General features: G+C 45.3%; 11 non-coding genes across 11 annotated transcripts; all 11 read left to right on the top strand.

Moving 5' to 3' along the window:
- The first annotated feature begins 810 nt into the window (after positions 1-810).
- Positions 811-1001, top strand: LOC141194819 (U2 spliceosomal RNA). Its single transcript, XR_012267438.1, has one exon. It is a non-coding gene; the product is annotated as a U2 spliceosomal RNA (small nuclear RNA).
- A 1120-nt stretch (positions 1002-2121) lies between these two features.
- Positions 2122-2312, top strand: LOC141194818 (U2 spliceosomal RNA). The gene has a single exon (XR_012267436.1). It is a non-coding gene; the product is annotated as a U2 spliceosomal RNA (small nuclear RNA).
- Positions 2313-3434: 1122 nt separating this feature from the next.
- Positions 3435-3625, top strand: LOC141194817 (U2 spliceosomal RNA). Its single transcript, XR_012267435.1, has one exon. It is a non-coding gene; the product is annotated as a U2 spliceosomal RNA (small nuclear RNA).
- Positions 3626-4742: 1117 nt separating this feature from the next.
- On the top strand, positions 4743-4933 carry LOC141194816 (U2 spliceosomal RNA). Its single transcript, XR_012267434.1, has one exon. It is a non-coding gene; the product is annotated as a U2 spliceosomal RNA (small nuclear RNA).
- A 1119-nt stretch (positions 4934-6052) lies between these two features.
- LOC141194815 (U2 spliceosomal RNA) lies at positions 6053-6243 on the top strand. Its single transcript, XR_012267433.1, has one exon. It is a non-coding gene; the product is annotated as a U2 spliceosomal RNA (small nuclear RNA).
- Positions 6244-7363: 1120 nt separating this feature from the next.
- Positions 7364-7554, top strand: LOC141196102 (U2 spliceosomal RNA). The gene has a single exon (XR_012268668.1). It is a non-coding gene; the product is annotated as a U2 spliceosomal RNA (small nuclear RNA).
- A 1119-nt stretch (positions 7555-8673) lies between these two features.
- Positions 8674-8864, top strand: LOC141194813 (U2 spliceosomal RNA). Its single transcript, XR_012267432.1, has one exon. It is a non-coding gene; the product is annotated as a U2 spliceosomal RNA (small nuclear RNA).
- A 1121-nt stretch (positions 8865-9985) lies between these two features.
- LOC141194812 (U2 spliceosomal RNA) lies at positions 9986-10176 on the top strand. The gene has a single exon (XR_012267431.1). It is a non-coding gene; the product is annotated as a U2 spliceosomal RNA (small nuclear RNA).
- Positions 10177-11295: 1119 nt separating this feature from the next.
- Positions 11296-11486, top strand: LOC141196576 (U2 spliceosomal RNA). Its single transcript, XR_012268977.1, has one exon. It is a non-coding gene; the product is annotated as a U2 spliceosomal RNA (small nuclear RNA).
- A 1120-nt stretch (positions 11487-12606) lies between these two features.
- On the top strand, positions 12607-12797 carry LOC141194811 (U2 spliceosomal RNA). The gene has a single exon (XR_012267430.1). It is a non-coding gene; the product is annotated as a U2 spliceosomal RNA (small nuclear RNA).
- A 1120-nt stretch (positions 12798-13917) lies between these two features.
- Positions 13918-14108, top strand: LOC141194810 (U2 spliceosomal RNA). Its single transcript, XR_012267429.1, has one exon. It is a non-coding gene; the product is annotated as a U2 spliceosomal RNA (small nuclear RNA).
- Positions 14109-15037: the final 929 nt, after the last annotated feature.

The raw sequence follows: 15037 nt of genomic DNA, 5'->3' as shown, positions 1-15037 counted from the left end.
ATAAGCTGCACAATATAATTGACCTTTCAGTATATTGTTGCACACACACCATCTATTTAGCAAATGCCCTTGTTATCAACAGCAGCCTTTTAAACTCACCTGAGCTAACAGGTATGTGAGCTGGTTACTCTGCTGCGCTTAAAATTTCTTTTTTGGTTTGCTACAATGCCTTTTCTGAAACGTTGTCTCCCTCTGCTGGAACACTGACTTCTTTCATTTAATGCCTGCAGACTATAAAAGAGAAACCAACCCAAAAAGTTTGGTTGATTAGTCTGTGGCATTCTTTTAAACTGTTGCTTATGGCGGTCTCTGTGAGCTTCTCAGTGACATTCAGCCATCCAGGTATCCCGCCTGCAGTAGACGGAATGTGGCAATGGAACGCTGGCTGCGCGTGTCATAATAGGCTCTGAGCCTTTATATACCTGCGCACAGCAGCAGCCACCTTCAGTCTGCTGCTGGACAGCCAGCAGCAGCAGCAGCAGGAGAGGTAATTAATTAGCAACCCTCCTGCTAAGGGTAGACAGCTGCTCGTTCCACCCCCCCCCCCCCCGCCTTAATTGGTTCTCCTCCCTTCCAACGGTGTTGAGGCGGGTGGGAACAGCCGGGGGTTGAGGGTACTGTGCTAAAAGAGGTGGAGTTATGCAGATCTAAAACGCGTGGATTGCAGCAGCAGCAAGCCGAAAAGTGCAGGCATGTGAGGGATCTAGAGGTTGACAGCATGTCTTCTTAACGGGAGTCCAGGTGGCCATCTCCACAAATGGACTTTTCAGAATCCTTGGGTGGCACCGTAGTCGGAAACCAATTCTGGTTATCGCTTCTCGGCCTTTTGGCTAAGATCAAGTGTAGTATCTGTTCTTATCAGTTTAATATCTGATACGTCCCCTATCTGGGGACCATATATTAAATGGATTTTTAGAACAGGGAGATGGAAAAAGAGCTTGCTCTGTCCACTCCACGCATTGACCTGGTATTGCAGTATCTCCAGGACCGGTGCACCCCTTCTTTAATGCAGTTTCTAAAATCAGAAAGAATTGAATTCAATGCTTTTTGTTCATTTTGCTTGTTTGTCGGATTTTGGGATGGACTCTTTGGCTTTGCTTTTCTTCTCCTCATTGGATTTTTCATGTTAAAAGTTGCAGAAGCCAGATGACAAGCTCATTTTGGTTCAACTTCAGCAACTGTGCATTGCATTGCCATGTAATGTAATGTAATGCAATGCTATCTATCTAGCTCTCCCTCTATACTTCCTTTTGGATAAACAGACATATTAGGCAAGCATTTTGGAGCTTTCACCTAAATAACTACAGGTGGTGAGATAAGCTGCACAATATAATTGACCTTTCAGTATATTGTTGCACACACACCATCTATTTAGCAAATGCCCTTGTTATCAACAGCAGCCTTTTAAACTCACCTGAGCTAACAGGTATGTGAGCTGGTTACTCTGCTGCGCTTAAAATTTCTTTTTTGGTTTGCTACAATGCCTTTTCTGAAACGTTGTCTCCCTCTGCTGGAACACTGACTTCTTTCATTTAATGCCTGCAGACTATAAAAGAGAAACCAACCCAAAAAGTTTGGTTGATTAGTCTGTGGCATTCTTTTAAACTGTTGCTTATGGCGGTCTCTGTGAGCTTCTCAGTGACATTCAGCCATCCAGGTATCCCGCCTGCAGTAGACGGAATGTGGCAATGGAACGCTGGCTGCGCGTGTCATAATAGGCTCTGAGCCTTTATATACCTGCGCACAGCAGCAGCCACCTTCAGTCTGCTGCTGGACAGCCAGCAGCAGCAGCAGCAGGAGAGGTAATTAATCAGCAACCCTCCTGCTAAGGGTAGACAGCTGCTCGTTCCACCCCCCCCCCGCCTTAATTGGTTCTCCTCCCTTCCAACGGTGTTGAGGCGGGTGGGAACAGCCGGGGGTTGAGGGTACTGTGCTAAAAGAGGTGGAGTTATGCAGATCTAAAACGCGTGGATTGCAGCAGCAGCAAGCCGAAAAGTGCAGGCATGTGAGGGATCTAGAGGTTGACAGCATGTCTTCTTAACGGGAGTCCAGGTGGCCATCTCCACAAATGGACTTTTCAGAATCCTTGGGTGGCACCGTAGTCGGAAACCAATTCTGGTTATCGCTTCTCGGCCTTTTGGCTAAGATCAAGTGTAGTATCTGTTCTTATCAGTTTAATATCTGATACGTCCCCTATCTGGGGACCATATATTAAATGGATTTTTAGAACAGGGAGATGGAAAAAGAGCTTGCTCTGTCCACTCCACGCATTGACCTGGTATTGCAGTATCTCCAGGACCGGTGCACCCCTTCTTTAATGCAGTTTCTAAAATCAGAAAGAATTGAATTCAATGCTTTTTGTTCATTTTGCTTGTTTGTCGGATTTTGGGATGGACTCTTTGGCTTTGCTTTTCTTCTCCTCATTGGATTTTTCATGTTAAAAGTTGCAGAAGCCAGATGACAAGCTCATTTTGGTTCAACTTCAGCAACTGTGCATTGCATTGCCATGTAATGTAATGTAATGCAATGCTATCTATCTAGCTCTCCCTCTATACTTCCTTTTGGATAAACAGACATATTAGGCAAGCATTTTGGAGCTTTCACCTAAATAACTACAGGTGGTGAGATAAGCTGCACAATATAATTGACCTTTCAGTATATTGTTGCACACACACCATCTATTTAGCAAATGCCCTTGTTATCAACAGCAGCCTTTTAAACTCACCTGAGCTAACAGGTATGTGAGCTGGTTACTCTGCTGCGCTTAAAATTTCTTTTTTGGTTTGCTACAATGCCTTTTCTGAAACGTTGTCTCCCTCTGCTGGAACACTGACTTCTTTCATTTAATGCCTGCAGACTATAAAAGAGAAACCAACCCAAAAAGTTTGGTTGATTAGTCTGTGGCATTCTTTTAAACTGTTGCTTATGGCGGTCTCTGTGAGCTTCTCAGTGACATTCAGCCATCCAGGTATCCCGCCTGCAGTAGACGGAATGTGGCAATGGAACGCTGGCTGCGCGTGTCATAATAGGCTCTGAGCCTTTATATACCTGCGCACAGCAGCAGCCACCTTCAGTCTGCTGCTGGACAGCCAGCAGCAGCAGCAGCAGGAGAGGTAATTAATCAGCAACCCTCCTGCTAAGGGTAGACAGCTGCTCGTTCCACCCCCCCCCCCCGCCTTAATTGGTTCTCCTCCCTTCCAACGGTGTTGAGGCGGGTGGGAACAGCCGGGGGTTGAGGGTACTGTGCTAAAAGAGGTGGAGTTATGCAGATCTAAAACGCGTGGATTGCAGCAGCAGCAAGCCGAAAAGTGCAGGCATGTGAGGGATCTAGAGGTTGACAGCATGTCTTCTTAACGGGAGTCCAGGTGGCCATCTCCACAAATGGACTTTTCAGAATCCTTGGGTGGCACCGTAGTCGGAAACCAATTCTGGTTATCGCTTCTCGGCCTTTTGGCTAAGATCAAGTGTAGTATCTGTTCTTATCAGTTTAATATCTGATACGTCCCCTATCTGGGGACCATATATTAAATGGATTTTTAGAACAGGGAGATGGAAAAAGAGCTTGCTCTGTCCACTCCACGCATTGACCTGGTATTGCAGTATCTCCAGGACCGGTGCACCCCTTCTTTAATGCAGTTTCTAAAATCAGAAAGAATTGAATTCAATGCTTTTTGTTCATTTTGCTTGTTTGTCGGATTTTGGGATGGACTCTTTGGCTTTGCTTTTCTTCTCCTCATTGGATTTTTCATGTTAAAAGTTGCAGAAGCGAGATGACAAGCTCATTTTGGTTCAACTTCAGCAACTGTGCATTGCATTGCCATGTAATGTAATGTAATGCAATGCTATCTATCTAGCTCTCCCTCTATACTTCCTTTTGGATAAACAGACATATTAGGCAAGCATTTTGGAGCTTTCACCTAAATAACTACAGGTGGTGAGATAAGCTGCACAATATAATTGACCTTTCAGTATATTGTTGCACACACACCATCTATTTAGCAAATGCCCTTGTTATCAACAGCAGCCTTTTAAACTCACCTGAGCTAACAGGTATGTGAGCTGGTTACTCTGCTGCGCTTAAAATTTCTTTTTTGGTTTGCTACAATGCCTTTTCTGAAACGTTGTCTCCCTCTGCTGGAACACTGACTTCTTTCATTTAATGCCTGCAGACTATAAAAGAGAAACCAAACCAAAAAGTTTGGTTGATTAGTCTGTGGCATTCTTTTAAACTGTTGCTTATGGCGGTCTCTGTGAGCTTCTCAGTGACATTCAGCCATCCAGGTATCCCGCCTGCAGTAGACGGAATGTGGCAATGGAACGCTGGCTGCGCGTGTCATAATAGGCTCTGAGCCTTTATATACCTGCGCACAGCAGCAGCCACCTTCAGTCTGCTGCTGGACAGCCAGCAGCAGCAGCAGGAGAGGTAATTAATCAGCAACCCTCCTGCTAAGGGTAGACAGCTGCTCGTTCCACCCCCCCCCCGCCTTAATTGGTTCTCCTCCCTTCCAACGGTGTTGAGGCGGGTGGGAACAGCCGGGGGTTGAGGGTACTGTGCTAAAAGAGGTGGAGTTATGCAGATCTAAAACGCGTGGATTGCAGCAGCAGCAAGCCGAAAAGTGCAGGCATGTGAGGGATCTAGAGGTTGACAGCATGTCTTCTTAACGGGAGTCCAGGTGGCCATCTCCACAAATGGACTTTTCAGAATCCTTGGGTGGCACCGTAGTCGGAAACCAATTCTGGTTATCGCTTCTCGGCCTTTTGGCTAAGATCAAGTGTAGTATCTGTTCTTATCAGTTTAATATCTGATACGTCCCCTATCTGGGGACCATATATTAAATGGATTTTTAGAACAGGGAGATGGAAAAAGAGCTTGCTCTGTCCACTCCACGCATTGACCTGGTATTGCAGTATCTCCAGGACCGGTGCACCCCTTCTTTAATGCAGTTTCTAAAATCAGAAAGAATTGAATTCAATGCTTTTTGTTCATTTTGCTTGTTTGTCGGATTTTGCGATGGACTCTTTGGCTTTGCTTTTCTTCTCCTCATTGGATTTTTCATGTTAAAAGTTGCAGAAGCCAGATGACAAGCTCATTTTGGTTCAACTTCAGCAACTGTGCATTGCATTGCCATGTAATGTAATGTAATGCAATGCTATCTATCTAGCTCTCCCTCTATACTTCCTTTTGGATAAACAGACATATTAGGCAAGCATTTTGGAGCTTTCACCTAAATAACTACAGGTGGTGAGATAAGCTGCACAATATAATTGACCTTTCAGTATATTGTTGCACACACACCATCTATTTAGCAAATGCCCTTGTTATCAACAGCAGCCTTTTAAACTCACCTGAGCTAACAGGTATGTGAGCTGGTTACTCTGCTGCGCTTAAAATTTATTTTTTGGTTTGCTACAATGCCTTTTCTGAAACGTTGTCTCCCTCTGCTGGAACACTGACTTCTTTCATTTAATGCCTGCAGACTATAAAAGAGAAACCAACCCAAAAAGTTTGGTTGATTAGTCTGTGGCATTCTTTTAAACTGTTGCTTATGGCGGTCTCTGTGAGCTTCTCAGTGACATTCAGCCATCCAGGTATCCCGCCTGCAGTAGACGGAATGTGGCAATGGAACGCTGGCTGCGCGTGTCATAATAGGCTCTGAGCCTTTATATACCTGCGCACAGCAGCAGCCACCTTCAGTCTGCTGCTGGACAGCCAGCAGCAGCAGCAGCAGGAGAGGTAATTAATCAGCAACCCTCCTGCTAAGGGTAGACAGCTGCTCGTTCCACCCCCCCCCGCCTTAATTGGTTCTCCTCCCTTCCAACGGTGTTGAGGCGGGTGGGAACAGCCGGGGGTTGAGGGTACTGTGCTAAAAGAGGTGGAGTTATGCAGATCTAAAACGCGTGGATTGCAGCAGCAGCAAGCCGAAAAGTGCAGGCATGTGAGGGATCTAGAGGTTGACAGCATGTCTTCTTAACGGGAGTCCAGGTGGCCATCTCCACAAATGGACTTTTCAGAATCCTTGGGTGGCACCGTAGTCGGAAACCAATTCTGGTTATCGCTTCTCGGCCTTTTGGCTAAGATCAAGTGTAGTATCTGTTCTTATCAGTTTAATATCTGATACGTCCCCTATCTGGGGACCATATATTAAATGGATTTTTAGAACAGGGAGATGGAAAAAGAGCTTGCTCTGTCCACTCCACGCATTGACCTGGTATTGCAGTATCTCCAGGACCGGTGCACCCCTTCTTTAATGCAGTTTCTAAAATCAGAAAGAATTGAATTCAATGCTTTTTGTTCATTTTGCTTGTTTGTCGGATTTTGGGATGGACTCTTTGGCTTTGCTTTTCTTCTCCTCATTGGATTTTTCATGTTAAAAGTTGCAGAAGCCAGATGACAAGCTCATTTTGGTTCAACTTCAGCAACTGTGCATTGCATTGCCATGTAATGTAATGTAATGCAATGCTATCTATCTAGCTCTCCCTCTATACTTCCTTTTGGATAAACAGACATATTAGGCAAGCATTTTGGAGCTTTCACCTAAATAACTACAGGTGGTGAGATAAGCTGCACAATATAATTGACCTTTCAGTATATTGTTGCACACACACCATCTATTTAGCAAATGCCCTTGTTATCAACAGCAGCCTTTTAAACTCACCTGAGCTAACAGGTATGTGAGCTGGTTACTCTGCTGCGCTTAAAATTTCTTTTTTGGTTTGCTACAATGCCTTTTCTGAAACGTTGTCTCCCTCTGCTGGAACACTGACTTCTTTCATTTAATGCCTGCAGACTATAAAAGAGAAACCAACCCAAAAAGTTTGGTTGATTAGTCTGTGGCATTCTTTTAAACTGTTGCTTATGGCGGTCTCTGTGAGCTTCTCAGTGACATTCAGCCATCCAGGTATCCCGCCTGCAGTAGACGGAATGTGGCAATGGAACGCTGGCTGCGCGTGTCATAATAGGCTCTGAGCCTTTATATACCTGCGCACAGCAGCAGCCACCTTCAGTCTGCTGCTGGACAGCCAGCAGCAGCAGCAGCAGGAGAGGTAATTAATCAGCAACCCTCCTGCTAAGGGCAGACAGCTGCTCGTTCCACCCCCCCCCCGCCTTAATTGGTTCTCCTCCCTTCCAACGGTGTTGAGGCGGGTGGGAACAGCCGGGGGTTGAGGGTACTGTGCTAAAAGAGGTGGAGTTATGCAGATCTAAAACGCGTGGATTGCAGCAGCAGCAAGCCGAAAAGTGCAGGCATGTGAGGGATCTAGAGGTTGACAGCATGTCTTCTTAACGGGAGTCCAGGTGGCCATCTCCACAAATGGACTTTTCAGAATCCTTGGGTGGCACCGTAGTCGGAAACCAATTCTGGTTATCGCTTCTCGGCCTTTTGGCTAAGATCAAGTGTAGTATCGGTTCTTATCAGTTTAATATCTGATACGTCCCCTATCTGGGGACCATATATTAAATGGATTTTTAGAACAGGGAGATGGAAAAAGAGCTTGCTCTGTCCACTCCACGCATTGACCTGGTTTTGCAGTATCTCCAGGACCGGTGCACCCCTTCTTTAATGCAGTTTCTAAAATCAGAAAGAATTGAATTCAATGCTTTTTGTTCATTTTGCTTGTTTGTCGGATTTTGGGATGGACTCTTTGGCTTTGCTTTTCTTCTCCTCATTGGATTTTTCATGTTAAAAGTTGCAGAAGCCAGATGACAAGCTCATTTTGGTTCAACTTCAGCAACTGTGCATTGCATTGCCATGTAATGTAATGTAATGCAATGCTATCTATCTAGCTCTCCCTCTATACTTCCTTTTGGATAAACAGACATATTAGGCAAGCATTTTGGAGCTTTCACCTAAATAACTACAGGTGGTGAGATAAGCTGCACAATATAATTGACCTTTCAGTATATTGTTGCACACACACCATCTATTTAGCAAATTCCCTTGTTATCAACAGCAGCCTTTTAAACTCACCTGAGCTAACAGGTATGTGAGCTGGTTACTCTGCTGCGCTTAAAATTTCTTTTTTGGTTTGCTACAATGCCTTTTCTGAAACGTTGTCTCCCTCTGCTGGAACACTGACTTCTTTCATTTAATGCCTGCAGACTATAAAAGAGAAACCAACCCAAAAAGTTTGGTTGATTAGTCTGTGGCATTCTTTTAAACTGTTGCTTATGGCGGTCTCTGTGAGCTTCTCAGTGACATTCAGCCATCCAGGTATCCCGCCTGCAGTAGACGGAATGTGGCAATGGAACGCTGGCTGCGCGTGTCATAATAGGCTCTGAGCCTTTATATACCTGCGCACAGCAGCAGCCACCTTCAGTCTGCTGCTGGACAGCCAGCAGCAGCAGCAGCAGGAGAGGTAATTAATCAGCAACCCTCCTGCTAAGGGTAGACAGCTGCTCGTTCCACCCCCCCCCGCCTTAATTGGTTCTCCTCCCTTCCAACGGTGTTGAGGCGGGTGGGAACAGCCGGGGGTTGAGGGTACTGTGCTAAAAGAGGTGGAGTTATGCAGATCTAAAACGCGTGGATTGCAGCAGCAGCAAGCCGAAAAGTGCAGGCATGTGAGGGATCTAGAGGTTGACAGCATGTCTTCTTAACGGGAGTCCAGGTGGCCATCTCCACAAATGGACTTTTCAGAATCCTTGGGTGGCACCGTAGTCGGAAACCAATTCTGGTTATCGCTTCTCGGCCTTTTGGCTAAGATCAAGTGTAGTATCTGTTCTTATCAGTTTAATATCTGATACGTCCCCTATCTGGGGACCATATATTAAATGGATTTTTAGAACAGGGAGATGGAAAAAGAGCTTGCTCTGTCCACTCCACGCATTGACCTGGTATTGCAGTATCTCCAGGACCGGTGCACCCCTTCTTTAATGCAGTTTCTAAAATCAGAAAGAATTGAATTCAATGCTTTTTGTTCATTTTGCTTGTTTGTCGGATTTTGGGATGGACTCTTTGGCTTTGCTTTTCTTCTCCTCATTGGATTTTTCATGTTAAAAGTTGCAGAAGCCAGATGACAAGCTCATATTGGTTCAACTTCAGCAACTGTGCATTGCATTGCCATGTAATGTAATGTAATGCAATGCTATCTATCTAGCTCTCCCTCTATACTTCCTTTTGGATAAACAGACATATTAGGCAAGCATTTTGGAGCTTTCACCTAAATAACTACAGGTGGTGAGATAAGCTGCACAATATAATTGACCTTTCAGTATATTGTTGCACACACACCATCTATTTAGCAAATGCCCTTGTTATCAACAGCAGCCTTTTAAACTCACCTGAGCTAACAGGTATGTGAGCTGGTTACTCTGCTGCGCTTAAAATTTCTTTTTTGGTTTGCTACAATGCCTTTTCTGAAACGTTGTCTCCCTCTGCTGGAACACTGACTTCTTTCATTTAATGCCTGCAGACTATAAAAGAGAAACCAACCCAAAAAGTTTGGTTGATTAGTCTGTGGCATTCTTTTAAACTGTTGCTTATGGCGGTCTCTGTGAGCTTCTCAGTGACATTCAGCCATCCAGGAATCCCGCCTGCAGTAGACGGAATGTGGCAATGGAACGCTGGCTGCGCGTGTCATAATAGGCTCTGAGCCTTTATATACCTGCGCACAGCAGCAGCCACCTTCAGTCTGCTGCTGGACAGCCAGCAGCAGCAGCAGCAGGAGAGGTAATTAATCAGCAACCCTCCTGCTAAGGGTAGACAGCTGCTCGTTCCACCCCCCCCACCGCCTTAGTTGGTTCTCCTCCCTTCCAACGGTGTTGAGGCGGGTGGGAACAGCCGGGGGTTGAGGGTACTGTGCTAAAAGAGGTGGAGTTATGCAGATCTAAAACGCGTGGATTGCAGCAGCAGCAAGCCAAAAAGTGCAGGCATGTGAGGGATCTAGAGGTTGACAGCATGTCTTCTTAACGGGAGTCCAGGTGGCCATCTCCACAAATGGACTTTTCAGAATCCTTCGGTGGCACCGTAGTCGGAAACCAATTCTGGTTATCGCTTCTCGGCCTTTTGGCTAAGATCAAGTGTAGTATCTGTTCTTATCAGTTTAATATCTGATACGTCCCCTATCTGGGGACCATATATTAAATGGATTTTTAGAACAGGGAGATGGAAAAAGAGCTTGCTCTGTCCACTCCACGCATTGACCTGGTATTGCAGTATCTCCAGGACCGGTGCACCCCTTCTTTAATGCAGTTTCTAAAATCAGAAAGAATTGAATTCAATGCTTTTTGTTCATTTTGCTTGTTTGTCGGATTTTGGGATGGACTCTTTGGCTTTGCTTTTCTTCTCCTCATTGGATTTTTCATGTTAAAAGTTGCAGAAGCCAGATGACAAGCTCATTTTGGTTCAACTTCAGCAACTGTGCATTGCATTGCCATATAATGTAATGTAATGCAATGCTATCTATCTAACTCTCCCTCTATACTTCCTTTTGGATAAACAGACATATTAGGCAAGCATTTTGGAGCTTTCACCTAAATAACTACAGGTGGTGAGATAAGCTGCACAATATAATTGACCTTTCAGTATATTGTTGCACACACACCATCTATTTAGCAAATGCCCTTGTTATCAACAGCAGCCTTTTAAACTCACCTGAGCTAACAGGTATGTGAGCTGGTTACTCTGCTGCGCTTAAAATTTCTTTTTTGGTTTGCTACAATGCCTTTTCTGAAACGTTGTCTCCCTCTGCTGGAACACTGACTTCTTTCATTTAATGCCTGCAGACTATAAAAGAGAAACCAACCCAAAAAGTTTGGTTGATTAGTCTGTGGCATTCTTTTAAACTGTTGCTTATGGCGGTCTCTGTGAGCTTCTCAGTGACATTCAGCCATCCAGGTATCCCGCCTGCAGTAGACGGAATGTGGCAATGGAACGCTGGCTGCGCGTGTCATAATAGGCTCTGAGCCTTTATATACCTGCGCACAGCAGCAGCCACCTTCAGTCTGCTGCTGGACAGCCAGCAGCAGCAGCAGCAGGAGAGGTAATTAATCAGCAACCCTCCTGCTAAGGGTAGACAGCTGCTCGTTCCACCCCCCCCCGCCTTAATTGGTTCTCCTCCCTTCCAACGGTGTTAAGGCGGGTGGGAACAGCCGGGGGTTGAGGGTACTGTGCTAAAAGAGGTGGAGTTATGCAGATCTAAAACGCGTGGATTGCAGCAGCAGCAAGCCGAAAAGTGCAGGCATGTGAGGGATCTAGAGGTTGACAGCATGTCTTCTTAACGGGAGTCCAGGTGGCCATCTCCACAAATGGACTTTTCAGAATCCTTGGGTGGCACCGTAGTCGGAAACCAATTCTGGTTATCGCTTCTCGGCCTTTTGGCTAAGATCAAGTGTAGTATCTGTTCTTATCAGTTTAATATCTGATACGTCCCCTATCTGGGGACCATATATTAAATGAATTTTTAGAACAGGGAGATGGAAAAAGAGCTTGCTCTGTCCACTCCACGCATTGACCTGGTATTGCAGTATCTCCAGGACCGGTGCACCCCTTCTTTAATGCAGTTTCTAAAATCAGAAAGAATTGAATTCAATGCTTTTTGTTCATTTTGCTTGTTTGTCGGATTTTGGGATGGACTCTTTGGCTTTGCTTTTCTTCTCCTCATTGGATTTTTCATGTTAAAAGTTGCAGAAGCCAGATGACAAGCTCATTTTGGTTCAACTTCAGCAACTGTGCATTGCATTGCCATGTAATGTAATGTAATGCAATGCTATCTATCTAGCTCTCCCTCTATACTTCCTTTTGGATAAACAGACATATTAGGCAAGCATTTTGGAGCTTTCACCTAAATAACTACAGGTGGTGAGATAAGCTGCACAATATAATTGACCTTTCAGTATATTGTTGCACACACACCATCTATTTAGCAAATGCCCTTGTTATCAACAGCAGCCTTTTAAACTCACCTGAGCTAACAGGTATGTGAGCTGGTTACTCTGCTGCGCTTAAAATTTCTTTTTTGGTTTGCTACAATGCCTTTTCTGAAACGTTGTCTCCCTCTGCTGGAACACTGACTTCTTTCATTTAATGCCTGCAGACTATAAAAGAGAAACCAACCCAAAAAGTTTGGTTGATTAGTCTGTGGCATTCTTTTAAACTGTTGCTTATGGCGGTCTCTGTGAGCTTCTCAGTGACATTCAGCCATCCAGGTATCCCGCCTGCAGTAGACGGAATGTGGCAATGGAACGCTGGCTGCGCGTGTCATAATAGGCTCTGAGCCTTTATATACCTGCGCACAGCAGCAGCCACCTTCAGTCTGCTGCTGGACAGCCAGCAGCAGCAGCAGCAGGAGAGGTAATTAATCAGCAACCCTCCTGCTAAGGGTAGACAGCTGCTCGTTCCACCCCCCCCCCGCCTTAATTGGTTCTCCTCCCTTCCAACGGTGTTGAGGCGGGTGGGAACAGCCGGGGGTTGAGGGTACTGTGCTAAAAGAGGTGGAGTTATGCAGATCTAAAACGCGTGGATTGCAGCAGCAGCAAGCCGAAAAGTGCAGGCATGTGAGGGATCTAGAGGTTGACAGCATGTCTTCTTAACGGGAGTCCAGGTGGCCATCTCCACAAATGGACTTTTCAGAATCCTTGGGTGGCACCGTAGTCGGAAACCAATTCTGGTTATCGCTTCTCGGCCTTTTGGCTAAGATCAAGTGTAGTATCTGTTCTTATCAGTTTAATATCTGATACGTCCCCTATCTGGGGACCATATATTAAATGGATTTTTAGAACAGGGAGATGGAAAAAGAGCTTGCTCTGTCCACTCCACGCATTGACCTGGTATTGCAGTATCTCCAGGACCGGTGCACCCCTTCTTTAATGCAGTTTCTAAAATCAGAAAGAATTGAATTCAATGCTTTTTGTTCATTTTGCTTGTTTGTCGGATTTTGGGATGGACTCTTTGGCTTTGCTTTTCTTCTCCTCATTGGATTTTTCATGTTAAAAGTTGCAGAAGCCAGATGACAAGCTCATTTTGGTTCAACTTCAGCAACTGTGCATTGCATTGCCATGTAATGTAATGTAATGCAATGCTATCTATCTAGCTCTCCCTCTATACTTCCTTTTGGATAAACAGACATATTAGGCAAGCATTTTGGAGCTTTCACCTAAATAACTACAGGTGGTGAGATAAGCTGCACAATATAATTGACCTTTCAGTATATTGTTGCACACACACCATCTATTTAGCAAATGCCCTTGTTATCAACAGCAGCCTTTTAAACTCACCTGAGCTAACAGGTATGTGAGCTGGTTACTCTGCTGCGCTTAAAATTTCTTTTTTGGTTTGCTACAATGCCTTTTCTGAAACGTTGTCTCCCTCTGCTGGAACACTGACTTCTTTCATTTAATGCCTGCAGACTATAAAAGAGAAACCAACCCAAAAAGTTTGGTTGATTAGTCTGTGGCATTCTTTTAAACTGTTGCTTATGGCGGTCTCTGTGAGCTTCTCAGTGACATTCAGCCATCCAGGTATCCCGCCTGCAGTAGACGGAATGTGGCAATGGAACGCTGGCTGCGCGTGTCATAATAGGCTCTGAGCCTTTATATACCTGCGCACAGCAGCAGCCACCTTCAGTCTGCTGCTGGACAGCCAGCAGCAGCAGCAGCAGGAGAGGTAATTAATCAGCAACCCTCCTGCTAAGGGTAGACAGCTGCTCGTTCCACCCCCCCCCCGCCTTAATTGGTTCTCCTCCCTTCCAACGGTGTTGAGGCGGGTGGGAACAGCCGGGGGTTGAGGGTACTGTGCTAAAAGAGGTGGAGTTATGCAGATCTAAAACGCGTGGATTGCAGCAGCAGCAAGCCGAAAAGTGCAGGCATGTGAGGGATCTAGAGGTTGACAGCATGTCTTCTTAACGGGAGTCCAGGTGGCCATCTCCACAAATGGACTTTTCAGAATCCTTGGGTGGCACCGTAGTCGGAAACCAATTCTGGTTATCGCTTCTCGGCCTTTTGGCTAAGATCAAGTGTAGTATCTGTTCTTATCAGTTTAATATCTGATACGTCCCCTATCTGGGGACCATATATTAAATGGATTTTTAGAACAGGGAGATGGAAAAAGAGCTTGCTCTGTCCACTCCACGCATTGACCTGGTATTGCAGTATCTCCAGGACCGGTGCACCCCTTCTTTAATGCAGTTTCTAAAATCAGAAAGAATTGAATTCAATGCTTTTTGTTCATTTTGCTTGTTTGTCGGATTTTGGGATGGACTCTTTGGCTTTGCTTTTCTTCTCCTCATTGGATTTTTCATGTTAAAAGTTGCAGAAGCCAGATGACAAGCTCATTTTGGTTCAACTTCAGCAACTGTGCATTGCATTGCCATGTAATGTAATGTAATGCAATGCTATCTATCTAGCTCTCCCTCTATACTTCCTTTTGGATAAACAGACATATTAGGCAAGCATTTTGGAGCTTTCACCTAAATAACTACAGGTGGTGAGATAAGCTGCACAATATAATTGACCTTTCAGTATATTGTTGCACACACACCATCTATTTAGCAAATGCCCTTGTTATCAACAGCAGCCTTTTAAACTCACCTGAGCTAACAGGTATGTGAGCTGGTTACTCTGCTGCGCTTAAAATTTCTTTTTTGGTTTGCTACAATGCCTTTTCTGAAACGTTGTCTCCCTCTGCTGGAACACTGACTTCTTTCATTTAATGCCTGCAGACTATAAAAGAGAAACCAACCCAAAAAGTTTGGCTGATTTGTCTGTGGCATTCTTTTAAACTGTTGCTTATGGCGGTCTCTGTGAGCTTCTCAGTGACATTCAGCCATCCAGGTATCCCGCCTGAAGTAGACGGAATGTGGCAATGGAACGCTGGCTGCGCGTGTCATAATAGGCTCTGAGCCTTTATATACCTGCGCACAGCAGCAGCCACCTTCAGTCTGCTGCTGGACAGCCAGCAGCAGCAGCAGCAGGAGAGGTAATTAATCAGCAACCCTCCTGCTAAGGGTAGACAGCTGCTCGTTCCACCCCCCCCCGCGCCTTAATTGGTTCTCCTCCCTTCCAACGGTGTTGAGGCGGGTGGGAACAGCCGGGGGTTGAGGGTAC

The sequence above is a fragment of the Phyllobates terribilis genome, unplaced genomic scaffold (assembly GCF_046119375.1).
Source record: "Phyllobates terribilis strain yellow unplaced genomic scaffold, ASM4611937v1 Scaffold_74__1_contigs__length_7073193, whole genome shotgun sequence".
Lineage (NCBI taxonomy): Eukaryota > Metazoa > Chordata > Amphibia > Anura > Dendrobatidae > Phyllobates > Phyllobates terribilis.
Note: the sequence above shows the minus strand (reverse complement) of the source record. Positions and strands in the feature narration are given on the sequence as shown.